The sequence below is a fragment of the Microtus pennsylvanicus genome, chromosome 19 (genome assembly GCF_037038515.1).
Source record: "Microtus pennsylvanicus isolate mMicPen1 chromosome 19, mMicPen1.hap1, whole genome shotgun sequence".
NCBI classification, from domain to species: Eukaryota; Metazoa; Chordata; class Mammalia; order Rodentia; family Cricetidae; genus Microtus; species Microtus pennsylvanicus.
Genome location: NC_134597.1, coordinates 32713719 through 32726766, shown reverse-complemented (window position 1 = coordinate 32726766; position 13048 = coordinate 32713719). Strand labels below are relative to the sequence as shown.

The 13048-nt window shown below is 47.5% G+C and overlaps 1 non-coding gene across 1 annotated transcript; it reads left to right on the top strand.

Moving 5' to 3' along the window:
- The first annotated feature begins 9896 nt into the window (after positions 1–9896).
- LOC142838534 (U6 spliceosomal RNA) lies at positions 9897–10006 on the top strand. The gene has a single exon (XR_012908588.1). It is a non-coding gene; the product is annotated as a U6 spliceosomal RNA (small nuclear RNA).
- The last annotated feature ends 3042 nt before the right edge of the window (positions 10007–13048 follow it).

Genomic DNA, 13048 nt, shown 5'->3' with positions numbered 1-13048 from the left:
AAAAGCAAAAACCAGGGGCTGGAGAGATGGCTTAGAGGTTAAGAGCACTGGCTGTTCTTCAAAAGTCATGAGTTCAATATCCACCAAGCACACGGTGACTCATAACCATCTTTAATGAGATCTAGTGCTCTCTTCTGGCCTGCAGACGTACACACAGGTATACATGTAGCATACATGCAGGCAGAACACTATACACACACACACACATACATAAAATCTTTCGAAAAAAGCAAAAACCAAACAAAACACAAAATGAAGAAAGATGATAAATTTATAGGTTTGCCAACTGAGCAAATAGAGTTCCATTAAGAGAGAATAGGAGGGGCTGGAGGGACCCTCAGCTCTTAGCTCTTAAGAGTGCATGCTGCCCTTATAGAGGACCTGAGTTCAGTTCTCAGCTCCCACACTGAACTGCTGATAACAACCTATAACTTCAGCTCCAGGTTCCTGGGAACTTGATACACAATTCTGGCTTTCATGGGCACGTGCATACACACACACACGCACACGCACACGCACACATACATGCACACACACTATTGAAAAAGAATAGAATACAAGTATGGCAACTCAGACCTGTAATCTCAACACCCAGGAGGCTGAAGGATCAAGATCACGTGAATTGGCTGCCTTTCTGGGCAATGAAGTGAGACACTATCCTGGAGATAGAGATAGAGATAGAGATAGAGATAGAGATAGAGATAGAGATAGAGATAGAGATAGAGGGAGAGGAAGAGATAGAGATAGAGATAGAGGGAGAGGAAGAGGGAGACGGAGAGGGGGAGGAGAGAGAGAAAGAGAGAGGTGGGGGGAGGGAGGAGTGGGGAGTGGAAAACAGAGAGTCATATTGCAGAGAATAATAATTCAAGAAGAGGTTTTTTTAAAGGAAGGCTATGTATTTTTAGAGCAAAGGGTTTAAGTGTCTTAAGGCACAGAATTGTGTAACAATGAGTAATGGGCTGACAGACGAGCAGGAACTGGAACAACTTTATTCTGACTGTGGCCCTGGGAGCGAGAATATAGTGCCAAACCGATGCTTTGGGACCGTGAGATGTCTCAGAGTAGTGAAGGCGCTTGCCACCAAAGCTGGGTTCAGTCCCTAGGACCTACACATGGGCTGTCTTCTGACTTCCACACATGCTACGTGGCACACATGCATACATACCCCATCCCATCCCTGAATGAATAACTTCAGAGTTCTTTGTGTTTATGTGAGAGAGATGGTTTTTTTTTTAAAACGTGTGTGTGTGTGTGTGTGTATCTACTGAGATAAGTTCTCACTATATAGCCCTAGCTGGCCTGGAATTTGTTATGTATGTCAGTCATGCCTCTAACTCAGAGATCACTAGATTCTGCCTCTGAGAGCTGGCATTAAAAGCATGTACCACTACACATAGCCTATTAATTTTATTTTATGTTTATGCACGCATGTACTTGAGTGTATGTGTGTGCCTCACATTCATGTAAGTGCCCACAGAGACCAGAAGAGGGTGTTGGATCCCCTAGAACTGGAGTACAAGTGGTTGTGAGGCCTCTGATTTGGGTGTTGGGTTCCAAACCTTAGTCTTCTGGAAGAACAACAAGAATTCTTAACAGCTGAGCCATCTTTCCAGTGTCCCCCAACCCAGGCGAGATCTTATGTAGCCCAGGCTGGTCTCAAACTGCTGGATAGCAGGAGATAGTTCCTGACCTATTGTTTCTACCTCACAAATGGGGTTTCAGGTGTACACCACCGTACTGGGTAGAGTCCTTATATGGTGTAGTGATATGTGTGTCTGATCGGCACACAGCTAAAGCGCATACAAGCGTGAAAGTAAACAAAGACTTTTTATCAGAAAATGTAACTTTTATCTCACAGGCAGTCTTTTTCTCATGACTACTGTTTGATATATTTCCTGAGGATGAAGGAATAAATAAATCAAAATGCAGCAAGCAGGAAGACGAAAGAGTATGGACTGGGAGGCTGGAGGTCTCTAGGATACCATCAAGAGAGAAGAAAGTGGTGTCTAGATGGCCTCCCGGGTTTAGATATGATGGGGTTATCAGTAACATACACACTGATAACCACCCAGAAGATGGAGCAATATCTATCTCCTGGAAAAACAAAAAGAAAGTTTGTGTCAGGTGGGAAATGCAGGCCCAGCAGTAGCGGTGACACCCCGTGAGGGCTGCCGATGGATTCAGCCACAAATTGCAACCGAAGCAAATAAAGAAGATGCAGAGGAAGATACGCAAAACCTCACCCTTGGTTCCCAAGAAAACAACAGATAAAATAAATAGTCAAACAAACAGCTGGGTGGTGGTGGCACATGGTTTTACTCAGGAGACAGAGGCAGGTGGATCTCTGTTGAGTTTGAAGCCAGTCTGGTTTACAAAGTGAGTTCCAGGACAGCCAGGGCTACACAGAGAAACCCTGTCTCAAAATAAATAAATATAAAAACTAAAAATGAATAAATAAAGATGGGCATGGTGTCACATGCTATAATCCCAGTACTTGGGGCAAGGGTAGGGGTGGAGGGTTAGTCTCAGCTACAAAGTGAGTTTGAGAAGCCCCTGTTGTGTTACACGAGATACCACCTCAAGAGACAGAAAGGAACCCACGCTTTTAAAAGCTATTTTTTTCCTTTTTATAGTTACACTTATCTATTGTGTGCTCATGGGATGGAGCCTGTGTTCAAAGGTCAGAGGACAGGTGTGGGAACTGGTTCCTTCCTTCCACCACCAGACCCGGGGGACTGACCTCTTCAGACAGAGGAGGGGCCTTTACTTGTCGGGCCATCCCATCATTCTGGTTCATTTGATGTCTTCTGTTAGTCATTTCCCATCTGATGACCTCTTCATCCTGCCCTTTGGCTATAAGTCCTTTCTGATTTCATTTATTTAAACTAACCTACTATTTTTATTTTTTTTATTTTTTTATTTTTTTTTGGTTTTTTTCGAGACAGGGTTTCTCTGTGGCTTTGGAGCCTGTCCTGGAACTAGCTCTGTAGACCAGGCTGGTCTCGAACTCACAGAGATCCGCCTGCCTCTGCCTCCCGAGTGCTGGGATTAAAGGCGTGCGCCACCACCACCCGGCTACCTACTATTTTTAAATACTTTTTTTTTTTTTAGTTATTTTTTTTTTTTTACTGAGAGGAGTGTTCTCATTATGTTGTCTTGACTGACCTAGAACTCACTGTGTAGACCAGGCTGGCCTTGAACTCACAGTGATCCACCTGCCTCTGCCTCTGGGGTTAATGTGCACCAACATATTCAGCCAACTAACCTACTATTAAAAACACACAAGCCACCCCCCACTTTAGCTTTTGACAACCTCTTGTAACCCAGGCTGACCCCAAACTTGGGCTTTTCTTGCCTCAGCCTCCAAAGTGTTAGAATTACAGAGGTGCACTATAGTGACTGATTTAAATTTTCATTCATTAAAAAAAATCCAAGTATTAGGGAAAAAACTTACCATTGCACAGGAAGATTGTTAACTATACAGCAACAGGGTCATAGCCACAAAGGAGGGGACTCGGGCTGCAAATGCAAGGACAGGAAGAGCCAAGTGAAGTGGCAGGAGACAGACGGTTAGTGACAGACAGCATCAGGGACCAGCGGACTCTTTCTAACCTGCCTGAGTTCTTGCTGAGGTGTCTGGGGTTTCATTACCAATGCTGGTGATCTCCATCAGTGAAACAACACTGGTATCTACCAACTCAATCAGAGGTCCAGGGTAGAGAGGTGACACGTCCAAGGCCTTTGTTGATGCTAGGACGAGCATACCTATGGGATGAAGGCCAAGGTCCAGGCCTCCTTGAAAAGAGAGTTTAGCAGGGCCACCTCGTTAATCCCAGCACTCAGGAGGCAGAGACAGGCGGATCTCTGTGAGTTTGAGGCCGGTCCCATCTACAAAGTGAGTTTAAGGATAGCTAGGGCTACACAGAGAAATCCTGCCTTGAAAAATAAAAACAAATAATCAAACAAATAAAACCCCCTAGCTTCATGCCGCTATCAATGCCAGCAGTCTGAGTGAGCGACCTCTTAGGGGAAGAAGGAGCGTGGGGTGAGGGAGTTGGGGGGGTCATCACCACTCTGGACCTGTACTTTTGCCCAGGTAGTCTTTGTGCTGAGAGAGCCCAGACACTGGCCAAGCTGGAGGCTGTGACCACTGGAGAAAAGGGCTCCCTTCTGATCTGCTCAAACACTCCCTTTCGGCAGAAGGCTTCTCCTAGCGAAGACCTTCGGGTCCAAAACTGTCCCAGGTTCAACAGGCAGTGACTATTATCTCAACCAGAAAGAGCTGCCTGCTCCCAGCAGGAATTTCCAGTCATGGTTGTTAGCCTAGGTGTGAACCCCAAGGTAAGCGTCAGATCTCTTGTAGTTCAGGTTCACCCCAACAACTGGTTTCCTGGTGCTTAGCACAGACGTTTGCTCTTTTCCCACGTTGACCTCAGGGTCTCAGCAAGGTTCAGGCTTTCTAGTCATTAGCCTTCATGCCAGGACCCCCCCCCCCCCGCCTGTCTCTGGTGTTCCCCACTCCCCCCTCCTTCTTCCTCCCTAAGTCCATGAGAACTGCCTGAATGAGTTCTGGAGTGAGGTGTATGCTCTTCCTTCCAGGGAGTCACCGGGTGGTGGAGGGGTGACACTAAGGGGAAGCAGACGTCCCTGCAGCCCAGGTCTCAGCCTAGGGGACCATGGGAAATGGTGTCAGCTGATAAGAATTGTCTTCAACTGGGGCTTGGACTCCTTGGAGCCAGAAGCAAGGCTGTGCATGGTGGTCCTCAGCTCTCCATAGTGACCTGATTCCTTTCCCAGGGACAGGCCAAGGGACCTTTCTTCCCTTCTGCCCCATGTGGATATAAATCCCATGCAGCCATAATCCCCCTGCCCCAGCCCTGCCCACAACCACCCTCTGCTCCAGTGAGCACTGTACATTCACAGGTATCCAGGAGAAACTGCTGTGTGCACATATCTCTGTCACCAGGAAACAGCAGGTTCCCCTTGCAGGCTCTTAGTCTCATAGATAAAATAATTTAAAAGCTGGGTATAGAAAGGAACTCACAAGTTATTAGAATCAAGGAAAACAGACAGCAGGGGCAGTCAAGGTTGGGATTGCTGCAGTGGCCTGGAGGAGGGGGACAGAAAGGCATGGGCAGAGGGAAGCTACCCTGAGAAGTCAGGAAGCCCGCAGGCTCAGCAAGGAGACCTTCACACAGCTGTGGAGAGGAGGAGGCTTTAGGGTGTATAAGTGTCTTTATCAGTAAGGAGACAATTCTTCCTTCCATTTTTAAAAATTTTATCTTCAGATGTGGAAGCGAAGCAAGAGGATCAGGAGTTCAAGGCCATCCTCAGCTACGCAGTGAGTGTAGGGATACAAAAGTGTCTCAAAATAAACAAACAAGAAAGCCGGGTGAGGTGGCGTGCACCTTTAATCCCAGCACTCGGGAGGCAGAGACAGGTGGATCTCTATGAGTTGGAGGTCAGCCTGGTCTACCAAGTGAGTTCCAGGCCAACCAAAGGCTGCATAGTGAGACCCTTTCACAAAAACCAAAACAATAACAACACTAATAATAACGATAAAAAGAGTTATCATAGACCCCCACACTGGCTTACTGCCTGTAATATTTACTCCATCCATGTCAGCGGTGGTGCAGGATTGCAGACAGCTTCACACCAACTGTCAGCTGCAGCAGCCAGAGCTGCTATCTGGACCGCTACAGGGAAAGCCCAGTCCTTGACTTCGCAGCAGGACAGAACTTCCATCAGAGCCGGCGTGAAGCAGAGCTGGAGTTGGTTTATTTCTGGGGTATAGAATTCAAAGTCAGGACTTTGTGCAGTCTAGGCAAGTACTCCCCCAACCGAGCCACAGCTAGAGCCTCACCATTTGCACTGATTTGTTTGTTTGTTTTTTGAGACAGGGTCTCACTATGTATCCCTGTCTGGCCTAAAGGTGCGTGCCTCTATACCTTACAAAGTTCATAAAAAAGGCAACTTTTCAGAAAGAGTTATTTCCTCTTTGATTATGTGTTTCTGGGTAGGTGCCTATGTGTGCAGGTGCCCTCAGAAGTCGGAGGCGTCAGATCTCTTAGAGGTTACAGGCTGTTGTGAGCTGTGTGTGGGTATTGAACTCTGATCTGCTGCAGGAACAGTGAGTGCTCTTAACCACCAGACCATCTCCGCAGCTTCTTTATAAGACAGTTTAAACAGGTTTAAGAACAGGGGTGTCTTAGGATTTCTATTGCTGTGACCCCATGACCATGACAACTTTTATAAAGGAAAACATTTCACTGGGGCTTGTAATTGGAGTAGTCAAAAGGCTACCGAGATCAGGACTATGGATAAAGTAATGTTGAATAGTAGAATTAGTAGTATCACCTTTGTTTCTTAGCCACTCAGACTCGAATAATCACACAGAAACTATATTAATTAGAACACTGCTTGGCAAATGGCTCAGGCATATTTTTAGCTAGCTCTTACGTTTTAAATTAACCCATTTCTATTAGTCTATGTATCCCCACATGACTACGATGTTACCTCATTTTTTACATGTCCTGCTCCCTCAGCGGCTAGTTGGCTGGCTTCTGCTGGACTCCGCCTATTCTCTCTCTGTATCTCTTTCTTTTTGTTTGGATTTCTCTCCTGGCTTTACTCTGCCAAACCACTGGCCAAAGCAGCTTCTTCATTAACCAATGGCAATAAAACATATTCATAGCATACGGAGGGGACTCCCACATGAGGGACTGGCTTACAGTTCCAGAGGTTTAGTCCATTATCAACATGGTGAGCAACACGGCAGCATGCAGACAGACACGGTGCTGAAGAAGGAGCTAAGAGTTCTATGTCTGGATCTGCAGGCAGCAGTAGACTGTGTGCCGAGTGGGCTGCACTTGAACAATGAGACCTCGAAGCCCACCCCGCACAGCGCACAGCGGCACACTTTTTCCAACAAGGCCACACCTCTAAATAGAACCACTCCCTATGGACCAAGCATGCAGACCCAAGAGTCTACAGGGGCCATTCCTATTCACACCACCACAAGGGGCTAATAGGAAGAGGGGCACTTAGGGCAAAGGGCAGAGCCACGGTTGTCTTCACAATAGCTGCGTGTAGAATTTGTTTCTCAAGTTATCGACGAAGTTGGCTAAGAAACTTAAAAGAGATCTCAGGATGGTTGCAGGGGCGTGATTACACAAAACCTAGATGTAAGAAAGCAAGAAGTTAGGATGCGTCACTGAATTATAGTGTTTTTAAAATGATTGACTGACTGTGTGTGTATATGTTAGTGCATGTATCTCTGCACATGTATGAGGTGGTCAGGGGTGGTCTTGAAGGAACTGATTCTCAGCTTCCATCATGTCAGTCCAGGTGATGGAACTCAGATCTGCATAATATAATATAATATGCTTTGTATGTGGGATACCCAGAAAAATTCCAGGAGAGGAGTAAGGCCCTACCTGAGGTCATAGACATGCAGGCCCTAGGCCAGGTTTATTGTTAGCTTAACACTTATATCTAAAAACATTTCTATATAAGAGATTTATTTATTCATTTTTTTAGTATGAAGGTGGTAACCTACATACTAAATATTCTTAACCAGGATGGATTTTTTTTTCAAGGCAGGGTTTGTCTGTGTAGCCCTGGCTATCCTTGAACTCGCACTATAGACTAAGCTGACCTTGAACTCTGCCTCCAGAGTGCTGGAATTAAAGGCATGCCCCGTGATCACCTGACTGGAATTATTTCTCTTTTTATGAAAAGGTTTATGTTTAATTGTGTACATGTGTGGAGTATGTAGAAGCTAGAGGTGTCCTGGAGCGTAAATCCCAGGCAGTTCTGGACCACCCAATGATAGTCCTCTTGCGAGAGCAGTACAGACTCAACCACTGAAACTCTCTCCTGGGCTAGAATCATTTTTAAAGGTCTGTTTACTTGTATCTTATGTGTATGAATATGTACCTGCTAGTACATATGTGTGCCATATGCATGCAATACCCATGGAAGCCAGAAGAGGGCAGTGGATCTCCTGGAACCAGAGTAACAGATGGTTGTTAACTGTCATGTGGGTGCTGAGAACCAAATCTGTGTTCTCTGCAGAAACAGTAAGTGACTACGTAGCCATTTCTCCTGCCCTGGGCTGGATTTTAGTTATTTGTTTGTTTGGTTTTGGGTTTTCAAGACAAGATCTCTCTGTGTAGCCCTGACTGTCCTGTCTTGGAACTCACTCTGTAGACCAGGCAGGCCTTAAACTCGGCCAAGACCCACCTGCCTCTGGAGTGGTGGGATTAAAGACACGGACCCACTCACAGGTCTGGGCTGGGATTCTTCTTCTTCTGTTCTTCTTCTTCTTCTTCTTCTTCTTCTTCTTCTTCTTCTTCTTCTTCTTCTTCTTCTTCTTCTTTTTTATTAAGCATAAGTGTTCTGCCTGCATGCGTGCCTGCACAGCAGAAAAGGGCACCAGATCTCATTACAGATGGTTCTGAGCCACCATGTGGTTGCTGGGAATTGAACTCAGGACCTCTGGAAGAACAGCCAGTGCTCCCAACCTCTGAGCCATTTCTTGAGTCTCAACTGATTAGAGGCTTTAGCCTGACTACGGAGTGAGAAACTAATTGTCCTTGGCTTTCCTGTCTCAAAACCTAGGCATCAACTCCACATGTTGCAAATCATCTCCAGCCACCAGAAGTCAAGACACAGAAGGTGGGAAGCCCAGGTCCCACTGCCCTTGACTTCAGGGTGTCTGTAATGGTAAAAGTAAAATGCTGTGGATCCCGAGTGGCTGCAGCAGGCAGTGGGCTATGAGACCATGCCTCAGGTCCCCGTGCGGGGGCAGGCAGAGGACAGTGGGTCCCAGAGCAGCCAGTCCCAGGCAGAGATGGCACATGAGACCATGAGGAGAGAAAGATGGATGGGCACGCCATGAGACCACGCTGCAGATCTCCGAAGGCAGTTGGTCCTGGGCAGGGAGCCACATGGTGGGCGAGAGACAGACAGATAGGCACACCATGCAGAGTGAGGTTGGATATTTATTTAGTGGGTTATGGAAGGGAAAGGGAGAAGAGGAGAAAAGCAGAGATGTTGACTGAGTTTCTGTCCTACCCAGTCCTTGTGCTGCCTGGTTCCTATAATTGTTAAGTCCCAAAGAAATCACACAGAGGTCTACATTAGTTATAAACTGATTGGCCCATTAGCTCAGGTTTCTTATTAACTCTTATAACTTATTTAGCCCATTATTCTTATCTGTGTTAGCCATGTGGCTCAGTACCTTATTCAGCAGGGCAGACACATCTTGCTTCTTCTGTGGTCCCGTCAGAACTGCAGAGGAATGGGCTTTCCTCTTCCCAGAATTCTTCTGTTCTCATTGACCCACCTCTACTTCCTGTCTGGTTGTCCCGCCTATACTTCCTGCCTGGCTACTGGCCAATCAGCATTTGTTTAAAATATAATTAGCAGGTTCCACACCAGAGAGAGAGAGAGAGAGAGAGAGAGAGAGAGAGAGAGAAGGGAGAGAAGGAAGAGAAGGGAGAGATGGAAGCTGCCTCTTTGAGAGGGAGACAGAAAAGGAAGAGACTCAGGCTGCAAGCAGGATCATTACAGTGTCTTCGGCAGGGACTGCTGTACCTCCTTGTTTTTCTCCCCCAGGCTGGCTAGGCCCCACGAGGGATGGCAGCACTGCTGGTTGATAACAGTCCTACAGGTCTTCTTGTCTCCCTGTGGAGTCTTGACTATTCTGTCCTAGTTAAATACAGGCAGGAGTATGCAGAGGTGGGGCTCGTGGAAACTTCTAGGAAAGAGGACCAAAAAGCGAAGCAGAGGGCTGAGATTTGGGTGCATAGAGCTGACTGTGGAAATGGACTGACCGGCACAAGCTGAGAAAGGGGAGGATGGGCTGAAGCTGAGGGAGGAGCCGAAATGAAATGATCCTCGACTTGGCAACACATATACTAAAATTAGAATAATACATAGAAGATTATCATGGCCTCTGTGCAAGGATGACACACACATTTTTGACATGTTTTATATATACATACAAATATACTTTTAAAATTAATTTATTTTTGTAATGGTCTGTCCTGTCCCTTTAAGAGACAAGCACCACCCACTCCCTCCCTGTCTGCTGAGGCAAGCAGATCTTCCTTCTGCTTCCAGCCTGAACTCCTTCCTTTCAGTCTCTCTCCCAAAGAGGCAGCTTCTTCCTCTCTCCCTTCTTCCCACTTCTCTCCTTCCCCCCTCTCTGTTTCTCTTTCTCTCCCTGTCTCTCTCTGCCTCTCTGCTCTTTTCCCTTCTCCCCTTCCCCTTTTCCCTTTCCCTTCCATAACCCACTAAATAAATACTCACTTTCTCTGCATGGCGTGCCTAATAGGTCTGTCTCTCACCCACCACGTGGCTCCCTGCCTGGGACCCGCTGCCCCTTGTGGCCCACTGTCCCCAGCAGTCACTCTGGAATGGTGCTGTTTTATTTTTACCATAACAACTTTCACTATGGAGTCTTGGCTGGCCTAGAACTCACGGAGATGCATCTGCCTCTGCTGGGATTAAAGACCTATCTCATTACCAACCCATATTTCACGTTAAAGAAAGAAAGAACCGAAATGCAATTGTGACAAAAGTTTTGGCTTTAGCAGTGTGGTAGCTCAATCCTAGTTCTCTGGAGGCTGATGCAGGAGGACTGCTGTGAATTTGATCCTAGCCTGGTTACAGTATGGGACTGTATAAATAAACAAACAAACAAGAAAAAAACACAAATAAAAACCACAACCAACAGTAACAGCAAAGTCATTCTCCGTTCCACAGGAGTGCTGGAGTAAGTCTGCAAGGAGGCAAAAGCTGGGTTTTTGCACCCTGCACCTCATTCTCATGGCAACACAGCTGATCTGGATTTGGCCCCAAGAAGGGACCAGCTTTGCCTTGGCATCTCTGTTCAGGCAGGGCAGTTCCTGGAGAGGGACTGGCTGTGCCCTGCCGGCAGTCCCCAAGGGAACCCCTGCAGAGGTCACTGTGTCTACTAAGGTTGAGCCAGCATTTCTCCACACCAGCTGGGTGACCTTGACCTGGTTCTGGTCCGTTTTTAGTGCTTGCAGTTCCGCAGTTCCGTTTCCTTCTCTGTAAACAAGGCACGAAGGAGGATTAAATGAAACTGTCCCTGGAGGGGCAGGAGGCTCACCGCACCCCGACCTGGCTTGGCTTGTCTCCCGGGAACAGCTGTTAAGGGCTTGGTTGGAGCCCTGATGTGGGCTGGTCTCCCACTTCCTGCTCTTGGGGTGGGTGTACTTGGCTCTCCTGGCTAGTCTCCAGACCTGGGTGCAGGAAGCTGAACCCAGCCCTGGCCTACTTGACCTCCCTTCCCTTCCTTGCTGGAGCCCTATCAGCTTGTGGGTGTGTGTGAGAAGGGTGAATCTCTGGTTCCTGCATTCCCCAGCCTTGATTGTTTGTCTAGCGTAGAATTCAGCGTGAGCCAGGATATGGTGGTCATGGACCCATTTAGTCCCAGCACTGGGGAGGCCGAGGCAGGGGCATCTCTGTGAGTTTGAGGCCAGCCTGATCTACAGAGCGAGTTCCGGGACATCCAGGACTGCACAAAGAAACCCTGGCTCAAAGAACAAACAAAAAAACAAGAATTCAGCCTGAAATGCCACCTTAGGAGCTGGCCGTTCGCTTTTGTCCTCTATGTGGGGATGGGGTGGAAGAGCCACAGCTGAATCCAAGCACCTCTGGGTCCCCTAGATCTCACCTGCGCTCTTACGGTGGAAAAAGATGAAAAGATATCAAAATAGGATGGGGGGCGGAGAAGTTTGCTCAGGACCCCCTGTGCACATGGGACCCGGTGTGAGTTGGGGTCCTTTCTCTGAGCAGATGCAACTTAGCAGACCGTGCCTTTGTATAAGCCAGCAAAGCGTATAGTCTTTCCTGGGAGCTTGAGGTTCAGGGTCCTGCCTGTCAGACTCCATCAGTGATATTAAATGAAGGTTAAACTTGGTGCCCCAGGTTCGACATGCTCCTTGACCCACCAGGTCCTCAGTTCTCTTTGGATTCTGGTTTGTGTGCCAGCTCATTGTCTACTTAGAACTCATCTGGTCCCCAAATCCCACATCTCTTTTCTTTGGCCTTTGAACCTTAAATGTAGCTTTCTTCGATAGCATTCATAAGATCCTAGAGAAGCTGGAGGTCTAGAGAGAAAACCGACTGTTGAGTCAGTGAAATCTGTTTCTTTGGGGACAGACCCCCAGTTGCAGAGGCACCCCAGCCTTCACAACCACACGTCTGTCCAGCTAGTCTCCTTTTCTTTGCTAGAGTCCATGCCTGGCAGTTCATCTCCCACGGACATGGAAACAGATGGCAACAGCAGCCTACCCGTAGGATGGCACTGGGCGTTGGGTAGGGCAGAGGTCAGAAGTCGGACCTCTGGGTTTGGGCAGACTTGTTCTACCCACACAGAGCCACAGCAGATCTGCGTCCACCACAGTCATACACGGCCCAGAGGGTGTGTGTGTGTGGGGGGGGGGGGGATGAAGTGTTCCCTGGCAGTGTTGCCGCAACTTCAACCCTAGCTCAAGGGAGAAGTGCCAAAGTATGTCCTAGAGTCAGTGGATGTGTGTTTGAATCTTGGATCCCTTGTGGGACCTAAAAGACTTATTCTCTGTGCCCTGGTTTTGTCATCTATCAAACAGATGGTGTCAAACTTCCAGGGTTGTTTTAAGAATGAAATGAGTAAACACATAATACATAATCAAAATCAATACTGCTAGCTATTACGGGGCAACCTTTGCGGTCCCAGTGGGAACCCACATTGTCAGATTCCCACAAGACCGGTGTTTGAAATTTCTAGCAATTCACTGCAGCCGGTCTAAGGAGAACCACACTGGGAGAGCCCAGCTTTCATCTATGAGGATGATCTAAGACAACCTTCCAGACCGCTCAGACCTTAGAGGCAGCCTGGTCACCTGTCCTGCCCTGCTCAGAACGCTCCTGAGGACCAACAGAAAGCGCTGTGAACAGAAGCCCTGTCCCTGTCAGCGGCCTCAAAGAACACATCCCATAGCCCCAGCATCCTCATCCCTCACTGAGTCAT